Source organism: Pelodiscus sinensis, chromosome 18 (genome assembly GCF_052426305.1).
Source record: "Pelodiscus sinensis isolate ZL-2025 chromosome 18, ASM5242630v1, whole genome shotgun sequence".
Taxonomy (NCBI): Eukaryota; Metazoa; Chordata; order Testudines; family Trionychidae; genus Pelodiscus; species Pelodiscus sinensis.
The window spans coordinates 13705086-13724179 of NC_143069.1; the positions used below are offsets into that span (position 1 = coordinate 13705086).

The 19094-nt window shown below is 57.4% G+C and overlaps 1 long non-coding RNA gene across 1 annotated transcript in view; it reads right to left on the reverse strand.

Annotated features, from left to right (window-relative positions):
- Nucleotides 1-3658: 3658 nt before the first annotated feature.
- Nucleotides 3659-19094, reverse strand: part of LOC149523244 (uncharacterized) — a 53965-nt gene continuing 38529 nt past the window's right edge. The window contains exons 2-3 of the long non-coding RNA XR_016347179.1: nt 4177-4281; nt 3659-3776 (exon numbers count right to left, since the gene is read on the reverse strand). This is a non-coding gene — a long non-coding RNA (uncharacterized LOC149523244). The remainder of the gene's footprint in view (nt 3777-4176; nt 4282-19094) is intronic.

Below are 19094 nucleotides of genomic sequence, written 5' to 3' on the forward strand. Positions count from 1 at the left end.
TATCCAAAACTAAAAAAAATGTTTGGCTAGAGTTTCCCCTACAATATGTACCAGTTCCGACTTACATACAAATTCAACTTAAGAACAAACCTACAGTCCCTATCTTGTACGTAACCCGGGGACTGCCTGTAAAGCGCTGTCAAACTGAAAACAAAAATTCAGTTTTCGCCAAATTTCAGTTGTGTTGACGTATCCCCCAGACATCTCTTGAGTACCTTTAAGGGGACTCGTACCACTGGTCGAGAAGCACTGATCTAGTCCACCCCTGCACCGAGACAGGACCAAGCATGTTTGTCTCACATCTTGGCTCCTAGGACACGGCTTGAACTAACGCACTTGGAAAGACGTTATCGTTTATACGCCCAAAGTGCTTCGTCTCAGTGTATTGCCATAAAATCTAACCGACCAAACTCCGACCTTTCATTTCCCTGTCACTTGGCCAGCCACAGCCTCACAAGCCTTCGGCATCGATCTCAAAGCCCTCGTCACGCTTTTACACAGCTGTGCTGACACGCTTGTGAGCCAGGCACACTTGTGCGACACGTCCCAAAGCACTTCCTCCAGGGCATTACATCGCACTTGCCTGCCTTTGATGGACAGGGAAAGGGAGACCTGAAAGGCCTCTCCAAGGTCACCAGCGTGAGAGTGAGTGCAGAATTGAGGAGCAAGGGGTCTAGCACACAACACTGTGCCTTAGTCACTAGGTGGCATTAGATTAGAACCCGGGAGTTCTTACACCCAACCCCCTGCCCCCTCCACTAGGCCATGCTGCTGGCCTCCCGCCTCTCCCCCAGGGCTTGGAGACAGACGGGAGGCTGGAGCCAGCCTGCGCAGAAGGGGCTATAACGCTTACAGCACGTTCATGACACTGCCCCTGCGCAGCCCCTCTCAGATCCACACTCGGAACCCACAAGAAACACCCCAAGAGCGGAGATGAAACCGCCACTCACCTGCAGCCCAGCTTCCAGGAAGGGCAAAGCAAAAGCGGAGCTCGCGGATTCCAGCCCAGCCTGGCACCTGCTTCCTGAACTTTGGCCCCTTTCCTCCAAGATAGCAGGAGGCTGCTCTGGGCCTTTTGTGCCCACGACGGGGCAGAAAAGCAAACTCAGCTGTTGGTTCCATCTTGCGGGCAGAGCCCCGGCAGACAGTGGCAGGCGGGGGTATCGACTGACCCTCCAACCCAGGATATTCCCCCCAAACCTGGATTCGCTTCCTAGTCATCCCCATCTCCCTGCACGATCCTTGTTTCTCATCCCGCCGGTCCGAGAAATTGTCAGAGCAGGTTGATCCCGACCTTGCCAAGGGCTTAGGTTACATCACAAGGCTTTGCCGCCACAGCTGGCTTGGCTTGGGTGTGTGGCAAAAGCCCCCCCCCGCCCCCCCCCCCCGCTGGCACAGCTATTCTGGCAAAGCCGCCAGGGCAAATGGCAACTCTGCCGAAAAGCATCTGCTGGCTTTAAGCTCCCTGCGAGCTGTTCTCATCGCTCAGCCATCACCACCACTGCCCTGCCTCTGTCCTGCTCCTCATCCCCGCCCCCACTCCTATCCCCTGCTCTCCTCCATCTCCTCCCCCTTCCCTTCTCCTGCCCCTCCCCATTTCCACCTGCCCTGCCCATCCCCGTCCTCTCCCTCCCCCCGTCTGTCCCCCTCTTATGTGAGGGCTTTGCTGGAAACGCCCCCCCCCCCCCCCAAGCCAGGGAGATCTCCCCTCCGGGAACAATTCAGCCCCCCCCATCTCGCTCCCTCCACTCCACAGTATTTCCTCCATTCCCCACAGTTGAAAATTGAGCTCCCCCATCCCCTCAGGTGACAGTCGGGCTCCCCCATACGCAGCTGCCTAGGTAGGCACCTCCGCAGCCAGAGCCTGCCCCTGGCGCCCACGTCCCCTCCCCGACTGCCTGTCCCAGGCGACCACCTGAACCTGCATCCCCCATTCCCTCAGATCACAGCTCCCTCCCTGACCCTGCACCCCCCGACACCCCTCCCCCAGGCCAGACTCCTCTCTGGCACCCGCACCCCCTCCCCCAAACCCTCTGCTCCCCCTTCACCCAGGTCACAGCTCCCTCCCTGACCCTGCACCCCCCCGACACCCCTCCCCCAGGCCAGACTCCTCTCTGGCACCCGCACCCCCTCCCCCAAACCTTCTGCTCCCCCTTCACCCAGGTCACAGCTCCCTCCCTGACCCTGCACCCCTCTAGAGCCCCTCCCCCAGGCCAGAGTCCTCTCCTGCACCCATACCCCCTCCTGGACCCTGCACCCCTATCCACCGCCCCAGATCATACCCCCCCCCTGCACCCAGGCTCCACCCCTAAGCTCCCTTCTGCACCCAACCGCCCCGTCCCAGACCCCAAAGCCCTCGGTAGAAATGTGGCCCTTGATCAGTTGCCAAAATGGCCCCCCCATTACAAATTATTGACCAAGCCTGATCCAAATGTTTTTTGAAACATTGTTTAATGAGAATGTAAATACAATTCAATACAATTGGGAGGGTTGGGGGGAGGGGGACGCAGCTGCTGGCTCCTCAGCTCTTGCTGCTCTCACTGGGTGTCTTCCTGCTGCAAGGGAAGCAGAATCCGTCACATTCATCCCTGGGGACTCAGGGGAACTGGCCCCCCAGCATTTCCACCCTCCTCCCCCCTGCTCTCTGGTCACCCCCCGTCAGGCCCGCAGGGTGAGCTCCTGACACCCCCCCCCCCAGAGCTCCTGACACCTCGGCCCCCTCCCGCCTCCTAGGACAGTTTCTGTGTTCAGAGCCTCCCCCACCCCCAGGGACGCTCGCAGGGGCAGGAGGGATTCTGCCAGCAGGGACGTGGGGTGGGGGCAGCCTGAGGAAAGGGGCGGGGGACTCCCTGAGGGGATGGGAAGGAGACCCTGGCCCTGCCCCACTCTCCTGATCTGCTCCGGCTGCTCACCATGTATTCCAGGAGCTGATGGGCCTGCCCATGCAGGGCGTGGGCCAGGACCAGCCCGGCCTGGCTGGGGCGCCGCAGGGGGGAGCGGGCAGCGAGCAGAGCCTTGTCCAAAAAGCAATTCTCCTGCTCTGGTGTAAAGAGCTGCCCAAAGACCTGGAATCAAGAGCACAGGAGGTTTCAGCTGAAGGCCCAGAGCCCGGCCCCAACTCCTGGGGCTAAAACAGCTTCCTCCTCCCCCAAACTCCCTTCCAGACCCTGCACCCAGACGCTCTCCTCACCCGGCACCCCAACCCCTGCCCCAGGTCACAGCTTCCTCCTGCCCCCAAGACCCTCCTACCCCCACGAGGGCCCCAGCCAGCCCCACCCCCGAGCCCTGCCCTGCCCTGGCAGCGCGTCCTTACCTCTCCCACCCGCACGCTGTTGCTGTGAGCCAGGACCCATCTTTCTTTGTAGTAGTGTCTGCACCACAGGTCCTCTGCCTGGTGGATGTTGAGGCCTGCAAGAGACACAACAGGGTCATTCTGCTGGCAGGTCTGAGCCCTTCCCCTCCCACGGGTCCCTGCAGGCATCCCTGGGCAAATGGAGGGGCACAGGGGGCAGAAGGAGGGGAACACAGAGGGACGCATCCCCCCTTGGGCCAGTCTGGGGGAAAAGGGCTGGGTCCCCTCCCCCCGCCGCCGGCACCCTCAGGGTGTCCCTGGGGCCCAGGTCCCGGCTGGGTTCCTTACCCCTGTGGTGCAGGAGGAGTTGATACAGGCTGTGCACCCCCTCCCGGGCCAGCCGGCTGACGTCTTCGGATGGGTCCGAAATAAAAAGGCCCAGCTGGGCCACGTGGTGACCCATCCTCGGCCAGTCGGCGGAGTTCTGAGGGGAGAGAAGAGGGGGGGTCCCTCAGCATCCTGGGGCTGCACGTCCCATGCAAACGGCCGCCGAGGCGGGTCTGAGCTCGGGGGACGGACAGAGACACCTCCCGGGGCGGGGCGGGGCCGGCCTTGCGAGGAGACAACCCTGAGCAATGGCCCCGACTGAAGGGTCACTCCGGGGGTGGAACAAGGGGATCCACTGACGGCCACTCCCCAGTCCCCAGGCCCAGTCCCTCAAGAGCCCCCCTGAAGGGCCCAGGGTCGCCCCTCCCCGGGGAAAGGAGAACGCGGCCCATTCCCGGCCCATTCCCGGCCCATTCCCAGCCCTGCCTCTGCCTCCCGGGGACGCTCCCAGCCCCGCGCCCTGCAGCCCCAGACCCCCCGGCTCCGAGGTCACTTACGTCAAACCCCGGGAGGGTGGTGGCGACTCCCAGCAGGGCCGTGGTGCTGCGAAGGGCCCTGGCTCGCTCCTGGGGCAGGCGGGACTCCAGCCACGGGCTCAGGTGCTGGGGGGGAAAGAGGCAGGTCAGGACCCGTAGGGAGGTGCCGGTTCTGGGCAGAGCCTGGGGCTCCTCTCGGACTGTGCCCCCCCCAGCCACTGACACTGCTCCTCTCTCGGCCCCCCCCCGAGGAAGCAGGGACAATGGCCCCGTCCCCCCCACGCGGCTCACCTCCATTATGAGCTGCAGCCGGGCGGTGTCTGGGGACTCGGCAAGGAGGCTCGCCAGTAGGGCCTGGAGGTCGTAGGGAAGGGCCCGGATGAACTGCTGCAAGACAAGGGGGAGCCCTGGGTCAGAGGGAGGTTGGGGGATCCAGGCCACCCGCTGGCTCCGGGGTCCAGCCTAGAGCAGGGTCTGAGCCGCCTCGCAGAGCAGGGAGGAGCCCAGGCTGGGCATGGAAGGGACGGGCCCCCCGGGAGAGCAACGGGAACCCTGGAGGGAAGGATCCAAACCTGCAGCTTCTTCCCTCCCTCTGCCCCCCCCCTCCTCTCTGGAGCTCCAGCCCAGCCCGGGAGCAGGGCCCGGAGGGACGTACCTGAGTGTGGATGGGCTCCTGCTGCCAGTTCCCAGACACAGTCTGTCCTACGGCCGCTGTCAGCAGGGGGCTCAGGAGCTGGGCCCGCAGGGGAGGCTGCAAGGTGCTGGCAGGAGAGAGGGGCAGAGGCTGTTAATTCAGCAGCAGGAGACAGAGACTTTCCCGCTCCCTGGCCAGGGGATCTGCTCTGGGGGGAGTCGGCGGGGGGGGGGGGGGTCGGTACCTGAGGCTGCAGGCGGCGTTGAGGCAGTCGGCCAAGACCAGCGGGGGGGCGAGTCCTCCATGATCTCCTGGGAGACCCAAGGAGACAAAGGGGCGTGTGAGGCTGGGCCCCCAAGAGACGCTCACATGGCCAGCGCCCCCACCCAGCAGGATCCAACCCCACTGCCTCCCGCTGCCCTGTAGCCCCCCTGCCCGACACAGGGCCCCTCCCAGCACCCCCCTCCCAAACCGGGACCAGCTCAATCCTTGTCCCCAGGCCGTCTCCTGCCCCTCCCTGCCCTGGTGACCAGCCTCTGAACCTCCTCATCCCTGCTCCCCAGGCGCATCCCCAGCAGCCCGCTCGGCTCCCTTCCAGCCCCCCATGGCCCGGGGAGACCCCTCCCTGTCCCGAATCCCCCTTCCTGTCCGGCACCCCACACCTGCCCCATTTCTGTGTCCCTCCCTCCTCCAGCATCCCCACCCACCCTCCCATGTCCACCTCCAGCCCTCCTGGCTCCACCCATCCCGTTTCCAGCACCCCCACCCGCCGCCATGGCCCAGGCAGACTCCTGTCCACCCCACGTATCCCCTCCCCTCCTCCCGGCCGCCGCGACTCGCTTACAACGATCCTGGCCATCATGGTGTCCTTGCAGCAGCGCGGCGCCAGGGTGTCCTCGCCCCTTTGGAGGGCGGCGAGGCAGGCGGGGGTGACGGCCAGAAGGAACCGCTGCAGGGCGGCTGGGCTCTGCGCCCCAGAGAGAGTCTGTGAGCCTGGGGCCTGCCTGCCCCCCACGGACAGCTGCAGGGCTCAGGCCTCCCAGGAGTGGAGGTGGGAGCTGCCGGTTGTCCAAGCACCCGCACTCCCCCCCAACTGCTGCCTCAGGCTTGTGGGGGCCCAGCTGGTGCATGACAAGAGCCCCCAGCTTGGGGGGCCCAGGTCATGCAGGAGAAGGGGCCCCAGGGGGATCCCCAGGGACAAGCCCCTCCCGGAGGGGGGGACGTGCTGGGAAGGGGCCGGACAATCTCGGGTCCCCCCCATGTGGAGAAGGTTCCTACCGTGTCCCGGGTGTGGAGCTGCTCTTCGATGTCGTAGATGGCCCCTTCCTCCACCCGGGAGTCCATCCGCTCCTGGCAGAGCTCCGCCGAGGCGCAGGGGGGCTCTGTGCGGGAGGGAAGGGACCAGGGTGACTCCAGCGGCCAGCAGGGGTCACGCGCCCCCATGTCACGGACCCAGGGCAGGTTGGGCCCCACACGCCCCTCGCAGGGACCCACCCAGCGTGTTCACGGCCCCTCACCTGGGTCTGAGCGGCTGCAGGAGGTGGCCCGGCTGCAGCTGGAGGCCCAGGCGCTGCTGCTGACGGACCTGGACCCACAGCTGCAGGGGCTGGTGCGGGGAGCGACGGGCTGGGGGCTCCCGGAGACTGGCAGGTCCCCGGGGGCCGGGCAGGGCGATGCCCCCTGGTGGTAATGGGGGCTGGGCTCCCGGGGCAGGTGTTTCTCTCCACAGAGGAGGCCCCGGAGCCACCCTACCCGGCTCCCCCGCTGGGCTGGGTCCCGCCTGCACAGCCGCCTCTGGAGCCAGGTCCGGGGGGGCCTGGCCGGTGGGCGAGTCGCCCCGAGCTGGTGGGATCCAGCTTCCCCGCCCGCGGGGACGGAGGAGCTGCTCCCCACCGGCCCTGGGGCCATCTTCAGGGCTTTCTTGAACCACAGCCGAAAACGTTTGGCCATGCTGCAAATGAGGGGAGCAAAGGGGAGCTTGGGGCGTAGCCTGCAGAGCGAAATCCAGGGGTTCCAGCTCCCCAGAGCGACTGCCCCCAGCCCCCAAATGGCCCCTTGCTTATCGGTTCGGTCTTGCACAGGCACTGCAAGGACCTGAGGGTATGTCTACACTACCCCGCTAGTTCGAACTAGGAGGGTAATGTAGGCATACCGCACTTGCAAATGAAGCCCGGGATTTGAATTTCCCGGGCTTCATTTGCATAAGCGGGGAGCCGCCATTTTTAAAACCCCGCTCGTTCGAACCCCGTGCAGCGCGGCTACACGGGGCACGAACTAGGTAGTTCGAACTAGGCTTCCTAGTTCAAACTACCGTTACTCCTCATTCCACGAGTCTCCTGCCCATCAACAGCCCCTTCTTGGCCAATCAGGGGAGAATCTAAGGTGTGGGGGGTGGAGCGTTCTCCCCAAAGACACCGGCATAGACTTGTTCCAGCCCCACCTCCCCAGTCCCCACAATGGGGGCTGCATCCCCCACCCCACGGCTCCTGCAAACCACCCCCCGTCCTTCAGCTAGTCTGTTGGGTCCCAAGCTGGGGGAGGCAGCAAGGGAAGGTCACAGAGGAGGCAAGAACAGAGCAGAAATGTGGGGGGATGGAGGAAAAGGGAAACCAACCAGGAGAAAGCCCCAGTGGCGCTAAGGACGCAGCCCAGGTGAGGAATCACCTTCTGGCCCTTGACCGAGGGCTGGGCCTGCCTGGAACCCAGCCGGCCCCGGGCGGGATCCAACCCCTGGGGGCTCTTACCTTCGTCACAAAGGTGTCGGGATGTGGAACTCACAGAACGCGAACGAACCGTGAGGAGGAGACGCACCAGAGCTAAAGCAACCGGGGGTCTCCAAAGTCCCCTGGGCCCGCCCCCCGCTTTTATCAGCCTGAGATGTGGGTCCCTCTGTGAGGTCACCACCTCCCCACCTGCCCTTTGCCTTATATGCTGAGGGCTGCCCAAAGCCCCTGTGAGGTCACCGCCCCCCCCTCACCCTGCCAGGCAAATGTCCTGCCTCTGGCCACCCCCCTGGGAAGTTTGAGCCATTACTAGGGGTCCCTCCCCCTCCCTCATAGGCTGCTCCCTGCCCTACACTGCAGGCTTCTTGCACGAGAGCTGTTTCACGCCGGAGTTCTTGCGCAAAAAGTCTCGTGCAAGAGTGCCTCCACCCTGCCATAGGCTTTTGCACAAGAGCGTCCATGGCAGTGTGAACACTCTCTTGTGCAAGAAAGCTCTGATGGTCATTTTAGCCATAAAAGTGTCTTGCTCAAGAAGCCCCTGGTGCCCGTCCACGCTGCCTTCTTGCACAACAGCTCTTGCACAAAGGGGGCTTAGTCATCGTCGGGAGAGGAATAACTCCTGTGCAAGGAGCCCTGTTCTCTGATGCTTTACTGCAAATCTACTTCTGCAAGAACACACGTAGAGTGTAGACGCGCCACAAGTTTTTTCGCAAGAACACGCAAAAACAAGCCATGTGGATGTTTTCTTTTTAGGCAAAAGCCCCTTTTTGCACAAGATCGGTCGGCCTTTTTGCAGGCATAGGGATCTTGTGGGAAAAGGGGTTTTTTTGCACAAAAAGTAAACATCCACACGGCTTGGTTTTGCGCACAAACCCCGAGCACAAAAATGGATCGGCAGTAAATATGCAAATGACATTGTGTGTCATAGAGTCCCTCGTTAGCATATTTGTTGCCAAAAAAACTCGTTGTGTAGACGTAGCCTAGGAGAGAAGCGATCTCAGACACAAAGCCCTTCAGTAAGAGGGCATAGCCCTGGGGCGTGGTAGGAGACGTACGGCAGACATGGGAGGTCACTCTCCTAGCTATTTGGCACGGAGGAGGCCTCAGCTGGAGCACTGTGTCCAGATCTCAGGGCCATGCTTTAGGAGAGAGAGTCCAGAGGGGAACTATGAAAAGGGATTAGGGACGTTAGATATTCACTGAGTAGTCAATTAACCTCATGAAATCTTATGATTTCTTAGGGCTGCTGCCAGCTTGTGCTGCTGCCTCTGATACAGAGGCAGCAGTACGGAGTGCCAGGAGGGAACTGGTCTAAAAAGCACCTCCCCTTGCGACCTGGCTGCCTGTCATCCCACGCTGCTGCCTCCGTTTTTGGCGAGAGAGAGCCGCCTGTCTTGAGACACCGGTGGGGAGTCGGATTTTCAAAAGGCAGGTCTCTGTCCTTTGTGAGCCTTCCAAAGCGCTTCGGTGGGGGGAGGGGGCAGGAAGGCGGACGACACTCAGGAATTGTAGCACCCAAATCCACGGAGTGTTTCGCCAGCACCTCCTGCAACAGAGCCCAATCCCTGGCAGGCTTTTAGGCAAGATAGATCATTTGAAAAAATGACAGACACAGGGTTTTCCGTCACCGCTCTCCCTTTCTTTTATTTCCCTGGGCTAACTGGCTTGTTCCTCTTTGGCTAAGGATGGAAGGGTATGTCTACACTACAATGTTAGTTCGAACTAACGGACGTTAGTTCGAACTAACATTCATAGCCGCTACACTAGCGCTCCGCTAGTTCGAATTTGAATCGAACTAGCGGAGCGCTTAGTTCGAACTAGGAAAACCTCATTTTACGAGGCTTAAGCCTAGTTCGAACTTACTAGTTCGAATTAAGGGCTGTGTAGCCCCTTAATTCGAACGAGTGGGATGCTAGCCCTCCCCAGGTTTCCCTGGTGGCCACTCTGGCCAACACCAGGGAAACTCTATGCCCCCCTCCCGGCCACGGACCTCTTAAAGGGGCACGGGCTGGCTACGGTGCCCGTGCCAGGTGCAAGCCTGCCAGCACCCAGCCAGCATACCCTGCACCTGGCACGGCACAGAGCCACCCACCCGATGTCCCCCAGCCCACCCCCTCTTCCTGGGACCAGGCTGGCGGCTCCCGGAAGCTTGCCCGGGACCGCAAGAGGCGGGTACATTCCTGGGCTAGTGCGGACATCGTGGACCTCGTCCACGATCTCTGCACTAGGCACAGGAAAGTGGCCATCTAGGGCAGGAGAGCTGCCAGCCTGGCCACCCAGGAGCAGGTTTGCATGAAAATCAAGGGGGTCCACTGAGACCCCCGAACCTGAGCCCTGAGCTTACAATGGCCGTCCTGGGTCAGACCAAAGGTCCATCTAGCCCAGTAGCCTGTCTGCCGACAGCGGCCAACCCTAGGGACCGTGGAGGGGATGGACCAAAGACAGTGACCAAGCCATTTGTCTCGTGCCATCCCTCTCCAGCCTTGCACAAACTTTGGGCAGGGACACCACTCCTACCCCCTGGCTAAGACTACTCCATGGACCCAACCTCCATGACTTGATCTCACTTCCCTTTCAACTCTGTTCTAGTTGTAGCCTTCACAGCCTCCTGCAGCAAGGAGTTCCACCGGTTAACTATTTGCTTTGTCAAGAACAACAACTTTCTCTTACTAGTTTCAAGCCTGCTACCCAGTCCTTTCCTTTGGTGTCCTCTAGTCCTTCTTTATGGGAACTCATGAAGAACTTTTCGGAATGCACCCTCTCCACCCAACCCCTGCTTTTAGAGACCTCTATCCTGTCCCCCCTCCGTCTCCTCTTTTCTAAGCTGAACAGTCCCAGTCTCTGTAGCCTCTCTTCATCTGGGACCTGTTCCCAACCCCTTATCATGTTAGTTGCCCTCCCCTCTCCCAGCCTTAATCTTCCCCTCTCCCACCTCCTTTTCCCAGTCTCCCCCAGTTTTGTTCAATAAAGACAGAGTCAATGTTGGAAGAAACGTTATCTTTATTTTGTACATCAAGAAGAAGGGGGGCTAGGGAAGGGTAAATGGAAGGAGGTGAGGGAGGAATGGGGTACGAGCCCCCGATGGGGAGGACTGGGCTGGCTCTGCAGGCTTCTGGGGGTGGAAGCTCTCCTGCAGCCCCCCGATTACCCCCTCTCCCCAGATGGCAGCCTGCGGCAAGTGCAGCCGGGCTGATGGCTGAGTGGTGTGATGTGCCCAGTGTGGGTACTCCGGGCACTCCAAGCCAGGACTGGTTTTCAAGCGGGGCACCCCTTAGAACTGTCTGTCCGGGGTGGGGGTCGGGACCCTTTAAGCGCAGCCCTCGGCTAGCCTGAGACTGCATCTCCACGCTCTAAGTCCTCCTCTGATGCCCTGCTGGCACTGCTTCCGGCCATCCTTAAGCCCTGTTCAGAGTCCACTCAATGTGGACTTGCTAGTTCGAATTAGCAAAACTAGTTTTTAGTTCTAGACGCGTTAGTTCGAATTAGCTTAGTTCGAACTAGCGCTGTAGTGTAGACATACCCGAAGAGAGGAGCCAGCAGGGGTAGAATGAATTGTGTACCAGGTCCTGGAAACAAGAGCATCTCCTCCAGATCACCCATCCACACCTGAACTGTTTAAAAGCTTGGCTGCCAATAAAGACACCTTAGCTCAGCAAATGCCAAGCCAGGCACCTGTGTTTGGACACGAGGGGGCCCTGTGAGGAAAGGCTGCAGGGCAGAGCTGTGCACAGAGTTGTTAGGGTCTGATGCAGGAAAGCCTTAGTGACCTGCGTGTTGATAGTCCATCCACCTGGCTGAGTCGTAGTTTGTGACCATCTATGGGGCAGAGACTCTCCCCTTCATTGCTGATCTGTGCAACTCTGGATACAGGGGGTCCTGATTCCAGACTGGGGCTCCCGGGCACGACAGTAACGTACCTAATAAATATTGTACAGCACCTAGCACAGTGGGGCTCTCACCCCTGATTGGGGCTCCAGGGTGCTACTGCAACACAAATTACTAATCACAAGGACAATCTCTTTCATCGTCTCTTTGATCTGTGCATCCACCCAGCCTCCCCAAACCAAAGATCATTTCACTGGGTCTATCTCATCTCTCTCCCCCCATCCCAGGCACACTGGGGACAGGGGATCTCAGGGGTGTCTCTGCCATGTCTGACTGTACATTTGCTAACACGGCTCGGCCTCACTCTCATACCCACCTTTCTTCCTCAGCAAACAAAGCGCCACAGCCAGCACCAGGACAGCAGGGACTGCAATTCCCAACAGGAGCTTTAGATCCAGCCCTAGGAAAGAACCTCGCTGTGAATGGCCCCTCCAAGCAGCCACCAGCCAGTTCCCACCGGCTGGACCTGGCTGAGTCCTGTGGTAAGTGACCCCTGACGTTTCCATGAGTATACCTGGAAGCTCACCTCACGGTTACCTGCAGGTCAACATTATCTGCTGTTCTTTGGGAGTAAAAGTTCACTGAAGATTTTCAACCAATTTTTCTTCCCAAAGTTTGTTTTTATCCAAACATCGATTACAGGAAAACAAAATTTTCCCCCAAGCAATTCATGTGCTAGGACCTTCTTAGTCTTTCCTACAATAATTTGGATACGGAAGACACCGTTTTGCTTGGTTTAGAACCAACAGGCTTGTTCCATTTTAGATTTCCAAATGCAGAAACAGAAGACAAACGTCGCTTGGAAAGGAAACAAAGCCAAACCCTCTGTGTATCCAGCTGACATTTTAGGTCATGTTCTGAACAAGGAAACTGCCAAGTCAAAGTAAGACCAAAGGAAAACGTTTGTTCAGTTTCATGATTTTTTTCCCCCATCAAAACAGTGACATTATCCATGGCACGTTTTGTTCATAATTTTTTCTAGAAATAAATCTGGTTCTACCATCCCGCCAGGGCAAGTTCCTCAAGCAGGAAACATTCCTGTGGGAACTGCCCTGCTTCCAGGAAGCATCACAATTCAGCGCAGCACAAATAACTTTCCACAGGTGCTTAAAATGAAGCACATACCTAGGGCTATGTCTAGACTGCAGGCTTCTTTCGAAAGAGGCTCTTTCGAAAGCATCTTTCGAAAGAGCCTCTTTCGAAAGATCGCGTCTAGACTGCAGGCGGATCTTTCGAAAGAGCAATCCGCTTTTTCGAAAGAGAGCACCCAGCGAGTCTGGATGCTCTCTTTCAAGGAAGCCCTATTTACATTGAAGAACGCCATCTTTCGAAAGAGGAACTTTTGAAAGAAGGCGTTCTTCCTCGTGAAATGAGGTTTACCGCCATCGAAAGAAAAGCCGCGTTCTTTCGAAATAATTTCGAAAGAACGCGGCTTGAGTCTGGACGCAGGGGAAGTTTTTTCGGGAAAAGGCTACTTTTCCCGAAAAAACCCTTAAGTCTGGACACAGCCTAAGTGCTGTCCTGGATAGGGCTGGACTTGAGCTCATACTTGAGAGCTTCCTGGGCATCCAGCAGACACATGTGTGGGGCCGATCTACCTGAAAGCCACCTACTGGGTGTGGGTCCCTATCCCATATAGTGGCACTTAGACACTTACAGAGATACCATGAGTCTGCTCCACAACTGACTTTTAGCTCAAGCTGTAGAGCTGGGGTGGGGAACCTCAGACCCGGGGGCCGCATCCAACTACTGGTTTGATTGAATCTGGCCCCAAGGCTCAGGCTCCACACTGACCCACCCCACAGCCCCTACTAGGAGCACACAAAATCTACTAGGCTGCTCCTCCCCCCAGACTCTGGAGTATGAAGAGTAAATGGGCAGTGTCTGTCTCCTCATTTGGGGGCCAGGAACTTTTGTCTGGGTGTCTGGCTGGTGAGTCTTGCCCACATGCTCCGGGTTCAGCTGATCGCCATATTTGGGGTCAGGAAGGAATTTTCCTCCAGGGTAGATTGGCAGAGGCCCTGGAGGTTTTTTGCCCTCCTCTGTAGCATGGGGCATGGATCACTTGCTGGAGGATTCTCTTCATTTTGGGGTCTTTGAACCATCGTTTCAAGGACTTCAATATCTGAGATATAGGTGAGAGGATTATTCTAGCAGTGGGTGGGTGAGATTCTGTGGCCTGCACTGTGCAGGGGTCAGACTAGATGATCAAAATGGTCCCTTCTGATCTTAAATTCTATGAATCTATGAGGAATGTTTTTTTTTTTTTTTGCTTGCCACTTGTGTGTGGCCCCCAACTGATTTTCCTGCGGGTCAGTGGCTGCAACCCAAAAAAGGTTCCCCCACCCTGCTGTAGAGTCTCATGCACTAAGCTCCAGCGCTCTCAGGTTTGGTTCCACCTGTCGGCGCTACATACCCAGCAGAGCAGTTTTCTGTGGAAAACGCTGTTTCTTCAAAATAAAAACTTTTCAACGAGGTCACTTCAGTGTTGCTAAATTTCTGTTCCATGGAAAAATCTGAATGTTTGACTATTTCCCCTGATTCAGGATGAAAATACAATCGAGGAAGGTCAGAATTTGTTTGCTGATGTGGACACTTTGCAGGGAGTTGGGGCAAACAGCCAGGTTTGGGCTCTGATCAGTTCAGTTCCTGGGGCTCGGTTGCTCCCTGGGAACCAGACACTGGTGCTGGGCTGAGGTTCCTGGCAGAGGGGTTTGCCCACACGCCGGGTGTGACACTCTGGGCCAGGCATGGAGCACAGAGCATAACTAGCTAATGACACAGAGACAGAACCTGGGAGCCCAGGTGGGATGATGCGTCTGGTGCCTCCTGCCAGAGCAACCCCCCACCCAGTGAATGCAGAGAGGGGCAATAACTCACTGGCTGCTGGGTTAGCAGAGGGGGCAGGGAACTCCAGAGGAAACTTGCCCATCCCATGAATTTAGATTCCCCCTCTAGAAGAGCCATTTTCCTTCCCTGTGAAGATGTTGCCTGGCTCAGCCATGCTGGATAAAGTCTAGGAAAGGGGCAGGGAGAATGTTCTGTGTTGGAAGATCCCGTCACCCTGTTACATGTGGCGTATTTCCTACATCCATCGTCATGGTGATCACACTAAGACTCGGGCTGCCCAGGCCAGGACCTACTTTGCCCTAAATAAAGACCCCACAACACAGAAACACTTCAGAAGCATTTACCTGGGGGGAATGAACCAACGTCACTGCCTCTGCTGGAGCCATCACCTGGGCAATAAACACACAAGAGCCATTGTCATGGCAATTACACTCAGACTGGGGGGTTATCAGCTGAGGACCCACCTTTCCCTACATAAGGACCCAGAAGGAAAAATGCTCCAAAAGCATTTACCAGGAGTGGGAGGGGGAGAGAAGATCTCCCAGCATCCCCACCGCTGGGTCCATCCCCTCTAGGCAATAAACACAGCCGAGATCAGAGCAGGCCCAGTCCAGGCCCCTACGCTGCTCTAGCACAGCTAGCCACTGGCAGCCACTGGCTGGGGGTAGGGCTGCTGGGCTCAGGGTGAGTCACAAATTGGATCAGAGTCAGCAATGGGAGTGTGTGTAAGACAGGGGAGGTGTCAGCTGACAGCCCAGTGCAGCATCAGAAGCAGCCCATGGTGTGGGGGCCGCTCCAAGCCAGCCATGGAGAGAAAGGGGAGGGAGGTGCTGCAGCCCGGCCTTCGTTAACTGGTTAAACTTAATGTTTCAGCAGTTACCTAATTAAACAGGATTTTACATCCTTAACAGGTTTAGTCTTGAGAGAAGAAGCCGGGGACCATGGTAACAGTCTCTAAATCTGCTCAGGGCTGTTACACAGGGGCCGGGATCAGTGGTTCTAAGGGCCCACGGAGGGCAGGGCTAGAGGCGATGGGGCTAATCTGCAGCAAGGGAGGGTTCGGTTCAGTAGCAGGGAGGAGAAGCTCTGGAACCGGCCTCCAGGGCAGGGTCTGGAGTCCCCGTTGTCAGAGCTTAGTAACAGGCTGCACAAGCCCCGTGTCAGGGCTGGTCTAGGTTCACTCTGTCCTGCAGGCCTTGGCGGCATCTCAAGGTCCCTTCCAGCCTGACATTTCTATGATGATCCCGTCACCCTGGTGCCAGGGCTGGGCCAGCCGAGCTGAGCTGTGTGAAACATGGGACGGGGTGAAACACACAGCAGGGGTGAGGGTGAAATACGGGACAGGGTGAAACACACAGGAAGGGGTGAGGGTGAAACACGGGACGGGGTGAAACACACTGGAAGGGGGGGGGGTTTGCCTGGGACACACTTTGCACAAAGACGTTTTATGAGATATTTTGTTTCAGATTTTGGAAATTGATGAATGTAAGTTTGGATTGGGGGGGGGGGTGTCATTTAATTGCTGTTCTCACACTGTCATTAACCCCATTCCCAGGATGCTGAGTTTCTGCTGGGCAGGGCTACAATAGGATATGTCACCCACAGACACGCACGGACGCACAGCTCACACCTTACCAATTACACTGATGTGTTGTGTGTGGCTGAGCTGGGATCTGGTCACCTGATTGTCGCTGTCCTTGATCTCATACCTGCAGGAGAAATTCCCAGAACTGCCCCCGGACACCACATGCTCATAGTCGTAGGTGGCCTTCTCCTTTGAGCCCGTCTGGACTGAAACCTCCTCCCCGTCCTTGCAGAAGACGATGCGGGTGGCCAGGTGCCAGGAGGACATGAATCACCTGACCTGCACGGAGTCCCCTGGCCGGGCCAATGTCTGGTTCAGGTAGAGGGTGGGGGCAGGGAGAGCACCTGGGGAGGGGAAGGGGGCAGAGCTGTCAGTGGGGTGTTGCTGGTGCCTGGTGCTGTCAGTGGGGTCTGGGCCGTGTCTCAGATGGAGGCTCTGACCTGACCGGAGGCTTTACCCCAGGGGCTAATGGGCTGTGTACAGGCCTCAGGGCTTGGTCGGGCTGGGTGCCAATGCCTGGTGCTGTGCACTGTGCTAGAGCAGGCCCTGCTGAGGTCACTGACGGATGCAGCTGGGGCAGGACGGCTGGGAGTGAGGCCAAGGGCTGGGAGCTGGTGCTGAGGGAAGGTAAATCCTTGGGTCAGAGCTGGGAGGCAGCAGGGCAGGGAGAGGTCAGTTGGGAGGCATCTGCACCCTGCTCAGGCCCTCACCCAGGCCTGCCCCTCTTCCCAACCCATTGCTGTTGGCACCGCATTCAGCAGCGAGCAGCCAAAGGGGTGGTGGCTGGAGTGCCCGGTGGGGGAGAGGTAAAGGCCCTGGGTGCATTGAGGACAGACAGACTGGACTCACCGGGAGCTGAGCAGATCTCCTGGCTGCTGCGGCTCAGTGCTGGGAACAGAAAGGGGACGTGGGGTCAGTGCCAGTCTGGAATCTCCCCTGCGGTGAGATACCAGGGACAGCTTCTGGGGCCTCTGTTCCCCACACTGATTACAGGCTCCATTTTATGCCCTGCCTGTCCCACCAGGAGCACCCCTGCCTGTTCCATGAGGCTGTGCCAGGCACCGTGCAGAGCCCTGACCCCCAGGTTCCCTCCTGAAAAGAGCTGAAGTGACTTGGGCCCAGCCCTATAATGAGTCTGACCCCAAGACCCAGAACCCCTGAATTCTGGGTGAACTCATAACTGGAGCCCAGCCTCGAACCCATCTCAGTGTCTCTGGCCTGTCAGTAACAGGGAACTCTGGAGCCAGATGCTGATAACCCCCTGTGGTGAATAGGAGGAGTTCTGGCCAGCATTTGGTGACTAAAGGGTGAAAGTCAGATAGCTATGGGGGTGTTGGCAGGGAGCCAGAAGAGCCAACAACAGAGGGTGTTGAAATTTGAATTGAATAGATCTACCTGCCTGCTGATCTCTTTGTGTGAGTTTAAGGCTGCGTCCACACTACACCCTAAACTAGAAATAAGAAATGCATTTCTTATTTCAATGTTATTTTGAAATAGCTTATTTTGAAATTTGGCGCACCTACATGGTGCCAAATTTTTTTAAATGAAGTGCTATTTTGAGCCATCCCTGATCCCTCGTGCAATGAGGTTTACCAAGATGGCAAAATAGCGCGCCCGTTATTTAAAAAAATATTTTGAAATGACTGGCAGCTTGTGTAGACACAGGGTAGCTGTTTTGGGCTCTCTCCAGTATCCCAAAATAGCCTTGCAGTGTAGACATACCCTAAGGTAGGAGCTGGGGGAAGCAAGATGAATTGAACCTACAAAGAGTACTGGGCATGGAAATGGACTGGGCTTCAAAGTATGGATCACCACAGATCATGAGTAGATTGAAAAATGTATATTCAGTTGCGATTAGGTTATTTTTCTTTGTTTTGTTGTTTGGTTAAACTCTGTGCTAAGCCCATGTGCCTCCCTCCTCCCCCTCCCCCTGACACACACACACACACACACACACACACACACACACACACACGCTATATCTAAGCTGCACCCAGAGATATTATTATTCTCTATGTTATATTTTGTTTTTCTCAGTTGCTCTGTAACATCTAGCAATCAAGTAGTCTTTATTAGTATATCTGGGTATGTCTACACTACAACGCTAATTCGAACTAACGCGTCTAGAACTAAAAACTAGTTCGAATTAGCGTTTTGCTAATTCGAACTAGCAAGTCCACATTGAGTGGACTCTGAACAGGGCTTAAGGATGGCCGGAAGCAGTGCCGGCAGGGCATCAGAAGAGGACTTAGAGCGTAGAGATGCTGTCTCAGGCTAGCCGAGGGCTGCGCTTAAAGGGTCCCGACCCCCACCCCGGACAGACAGTTCTAAGGGGTGCCCTGCTTGAAAACCAGTCCTGGCTTGAATTGCCCGGAGTACCCACACTGGGCACATCACACCACTCGGTCATCAGCCCGGCTGCACTTGCCGCAGGCTGCCATCTGGAGAGAGGGGGCAATCGGGGGGCTGCAGGAGAGCTTCCGCCCCCAGAAGCCCGCAGAGCCAGCCCAGTCCTCCCCCTCGGGGGCTCGTACCCCATTCCTCCCTCACCTTCTTCCCTAGCCCCCCTTCTTCTTGATGTACAAAATAAAGATAACGTTTCTTCCAACATTGACTCTGTCTTTATTGAACAAAAGTGGGGGAGACTGGGAAAAGGAGGTGGGAGAGGGGAAGAGAAAGGCTGGGAGAGGGGAGGGCAACTAACATGATCAGGGGTTGGGAACAGGTCCCAGATGAAGAGAGGCTACAGAGACTGGGACTGTTCAGCTTAGACAAGAGGAGACGGAGGGGGGACAGGATAGAGGTCTCTAAAAGCAGGGGTTGGGTGGAGAGGGTGCATTCCGAAAAGTTCTTCATGAGTTCCCATAAAGAAGGACTAGAGGACACCAAAGGAAAGGACTGGGTAGCAGGCTTGAAACTAGTAAGAGAAAGTTGTTGTTGTTGTTGTTGTTGCCAAAGCAAAGAGTTAACCTGTGGAACTCCTTGCTGCAGGAGGCTGTGAAGGCTACAACTAGAAGAGAGTTGAAAGGGAAGGGAGATCAAGTCATGGAGGTTGGGTCCATGGAGTAGTCTTAGCCAGGGGGTAGGAGTGGTGTCCCTGCCCAAAGTTTGTGCAAGGCTGGAGAGGGATGGCACGAGACAAATGGCTTGGTCACTGGCTTCGGTCCATCCCCTCCAGGGTCCCTAGTGTTGGCCGCTGTCGGCAGACATGCTACTGGGCTAGATGGACCTTTGGTCTGACCCAGGACGGCCATTGTAAGCT